The sequence below is a fragment of the Triticum urartu genome, chromosome 3 (assembly GCF_003073215.2).
Source record: "Triticum urartu cultivar G1812 chromosome 3, Tu2.1, whole genome shotgun sequence".
Taxonomy (NCBI): Eukaryota; Viridiplantae; Streptophyta; class Magnoliopsida; order Poales; family Poaceae; genus Triticum; species Triticum urartu.
The window spans coordinates 219,424,735-219,429,338 of NC_053024.1; positions in this window are offsets into that span (position 1 = coordinate 219,424,735).

Sequence of the window (4,604 nt, forward strand, 5' to 3'; positions counted from 1 at the left end):
CAATACATATTAAATTCACCTCATGCTTATAATCAAAATAAAGCTTTTACTAAACATACCGTTGATGTTATGATGAAATCATTTGAAGAAAAACTTGAGTTGGAAGTTTCTATCCCTAGAAAGCTTTATGATGAGTGGCAACCTACTATTAAGATTAAAACTAAAGATTATGAGTATAATGCTTTGTGTGATTTGGGTGCTAGCGTTTCCACTATTCCGAAAGCATTATGTGATGTGCAAGGTTTCCATAAATTTGATGGTTGTTGTTTGAATTTGCATCTAGCAGATTCCACTATTAAGACACCTACGAGAAGGATTAATGATGTTGTTATTGTTGCAAATAGGAGTTATGTGCCCGTAGATTTTATTGTGCTTGATATAGATTGCAGTCCTACATGTCCTATTATTCTTGGTAGACCTTTCCGTAGAACAATTGGTGCAATTATTGATACGAAAGAAGAAAACATTAGATTTCAATTTCCGTTAAGGAAGGGCATGGAACACTTTCCAAGAAACAAAATTAAATTGCCATATGAACCTATTATGAGGTCTACTTATGGATTTAATACCAAAGATGATAATACCTAGATCTATGTTTTATGCCCAGCTAGGGGCGTTAAACAATAGTGCTTGTTGGGAGGCAACCCAATTTTATTTTTTGCTTTTTGTTTTTGGTTCTGTTTTTCAATAAATACACATTATTACTTCTATAGTAATTGTGTTTTGGTGTTTTAATTAGTGTTTGAGCCAAGTAAGACCTTTGGGATGGTCTATGGTGATAGTTAATATGATATTGCTGAAAAACAGAAACTTCTACACTCATTCCCAGAATTTTAAAAAAGAACAGAAAGGTGCTTTTGATCTTAAGTTTTCACACAAGATTGATACACAAATTTCGAAGATTGTCCTATTATTTCAGAATTTTTGGTGTTACAGAAGTATACTAAATTTCCATATTTCAACAGATTGTTCTGTTTTTGACATATTCTATTTTCTATGTGTTGTTTGCTTATTTTGAAGAATTTATGGGTAGTATCGGGGGGTATGAACCATGGATAATTTGGAATACAGTAGATATTACACTAATATAAATTTAGAATGAGTTCACAACAGTACCAAAGTGGTGATTTATTTTATTATACTAACGGAGCTTATGAGTTTTCTATTGAGTTTTGTGTTGTGAAGTTTGCAAGTTTTGGGTAAAGATTTGATGGACTATGGAATAAGGAGTGGCAAGAGCCTAAGCTTGGGGATAAAAAAAGGCACCCCAACACTAATGGAATCAGGATCTTTGCTGTCAGCCAGCTCTTTGATGTTTGCTAGCTGAGAGAAAAGAAGGCCTTTGCCATCAGCTTATAGAAAGCTAACGGCAAAGAAAGAGCGGACGGTAAAGAAGGTGTTTGCCGTCAGCCTGCTCTTTGCCGTCCGCTAGCTGATAGCATAGAAGCTTTGCCGTCTGCTAGCAGACAGCAAAGAGGGTGGGTGGCGGATTAATGAGAACGACTAAGGCCAATTTCTTTGCCGTCAGCCAGTAGACGGCAAAAAAAGTGGTCGTTTTAACGGCTGTTTCCCCCTAGCCCCACCCCACAATGTAGGCTCTTTGCCATCTGCTAGGAGACGACAAAGAGTTGTGACCTAACTGAAATAGGGCCGGTGCCCGCGCCCCACCCCATCTCTCTCCCCTCTCTCTCTTTCTCACGGCCCTCACCTCACCCGCGCCACCGTCCCCGGGCCCGAGCTGCCCCAGACGCCCATCGCCCCCGCCGCCCCGCCCCCGCGCCCCGGCCCCAGCCCCGCGGCCCCCGCCGCACCGCCGCCCGCCACCTCCTCCACCAGCGCCGGAGCCAAGGTGTTTTTTTTGTTTTTTCTACTATTATTTGCTGTTTAGGTTTAGGTGTTATTTATATGTTTAGGTTAGTGGTAGGATTAGGTTAGTGCGAGGTTTAGGTTTAGATAATTAGAATAAGAAGTTGAAAAAAAGAAGAATAAGTAGAAGAAGAGGAAAAGGAAAAAAGGAAGAGGGTCCTGGATGCCGGTCGCCGAGGGGATAGATGGTGGAGCCAGTGGGTCCCGCCGGGCCCGACGCCATAGCCCATGCCGAGAATCCCCCAGTCTGAGTGCTGATCCGTTGACTGTGCATCGCCATACCAAAGGGCGCCAGGGGACGAGCGGGTTAGGGGGTTCCTCGACGTCGATGGAACCCTAAATAGCAAGTATCGTCGGTGCGAGATACATGTGGACATCGGTGTCGAACACTACATCCATGTCCCACAAGTGAAGTCGGCATCCGGTGTCCTGCAACAAGAGTTCTTGGGGTCGAAGGCAGTCAAACACCTATGTGAATTTGTCTTGCAGCCTCTGCGATGATGATTAAAAGACAAGTGTTAAAACTTGAAACACCCAAACTGACTCAAGTCGGTTTGTTTCTTTGAAGTTTCGAAACTTGGCTATAATCCTCATCGCAGAGGCTGCCAGACAAATTCTCCAAGGTGTTCGACCATCATTGGCCCCCAGAACTATTGCTGCGTGCGGGACGCCGGGCGCCGGCATCACTTGTGGGATGTGGATCTAGTGTTCAACGTCGAGCGCCACATGTATGTCAAACCGATGATACTTGCTATTTAGGGTTCCATCGACACCGAGGAACCCCCTAATCCGCTCGTCCTATTGTAAATATTTAGTTAGGTTGACGGAAAAAAACAATATTGCTAGGTTACTCATCTTTCAATTTAAATATGCAGTTTTTTCGTCGATGCGAGGGTCTAGTGTTCCATGAGCTCTGCCCCTGCGTTCGTGGGTGAGCAAAAATGACATCTCCTCCTCCCCCTTCATTTTCTCTATTCTGGTCTTCGTGCCAATGAAACTTGCTAGCTATAGGCGTCTTCAATCATCAGTACGTGTGACCACTATGCGTCTCCCGTTCGAAAGGTTACATCTATAAATATGCATGCATTTGCATATTTATAACCGTGATTCTTTCGAATTGTCCAACGTTATCCATGGACAGTCTGAGTATGTGTAGATTGGGTTTGTTTTCCCATATGCTCTGCTCTGGATCCGATGCAGAATTTCTTTAGTGCCTCCTTGTTGTTCTCCGGGTACACATCCTGTCTGCTTATTGCTGAGACGTGTATCAGGAGAACAGTGGGGAGGTGCTGCCGAAATTTTGTGTCGGGTCTGGAGCAGAGCATGGGAAAACAAACCCAATCTACATATACTCAGGTGGGATTAGGACCTATCTTTACCTATTAGCGTCTAGACGTAATAATAGTGACAAACTCCATTAACTGATGAATATATACATGCTAATATATATATATATATCTCTTATGTGTCTAGTAGCTAGGCACGATGAGTGATCATGCGTGGATGTACACCAGTCACACTAGTCACAAAGACATGTCCATTGAATGGTTAACAAAAACCAGGGGGTTTCTGAGAGCCGCATTTGCAAATGGCCAGAGGACAACCTGGTGCCCCTGTGCCGGGTGCAACAGTTGGCGCAAGAGTAAAGAGGATGAATTGGGCAAGCACCTTCAAAAGAGGGGTTTTACGCCAGATTATACGGTGTGGACATTTCATGGCGAGTCTGCCCAACGTGCCTGAGCTGAGGTGCTTCGTCGTTGCACCAACGAGCATGGTACCGGGATGGAAGACATGGTGCAAGACTTTGACGATGCTCAGGACTCGGATGATGAGATGCAAGAATTTGCAAAGGCCTTCAATGAAATGTTGGAGTCTTCAAGACGTCATCTCCATGAGCACACTAAGCTTTGTCAGTTGGCTGCCATCTAACAAATAATGGCTCTGAAGGCTGAATTCAACTTGGGCAGAGAATGCTATGACGCGATGATGACAGTATTTGGACATTTTCTACCCAAAGGTCAGGTACTACGTCCAAACCTATACCAGTCAGACAAAATCCTCCATGCTCTTAAGATACCCTATGAGAAGATACATGTCTGCACTACAAAAAAGACACATCCGTGACATTTTCGGCCGAACGATTTTTTCTGTCATGCTTATGACACTTCTATGATGATCATTGTGAGAAAACCCGGTATCATCATAGATGTGGAGGGCTCCTACTTCTATGACAAAAAATCATGACAGAAAATGGGCTTTTCGTCCTGGGCGGCCGGAGACGCAGCTGCATGACATTCTTTGGGCCGTCCATGACGGAAAAAACCATGGTAGAAGCGAGGGCGAGGAAATCGGGGGACTTCCCAGTTACTGTGGGTGGTCGGGGGCCAAGCGATGCGTGTTTCTATCGTACGTACGCGCATGTGTGCGAGGCATTGCGCTCTAACTGAACCCGAGCGAGGCATTGGGCTCTAACTGAACCCTAGCGATTGCACTAGCTACGTTACTGAACCCGAGCGATCGATCCCTCGCTGTTAACTGAACCCGAGTGATTCCTTCACTATTGCTACTAACTAAAGCGGATCGATGCTGCCTCTTGGTGAACAGTGAGCATTGTTGGGGGTTTGGATGAACAGTTCCCAGTGGGGGGTTGGATGAACAGGACCCAGTGGTAGTAGAGGCCCTTGCCGCTGGATGAACAGTACCCCAATCGATCGAGCCGGTTGGGGGCTGGATGAACA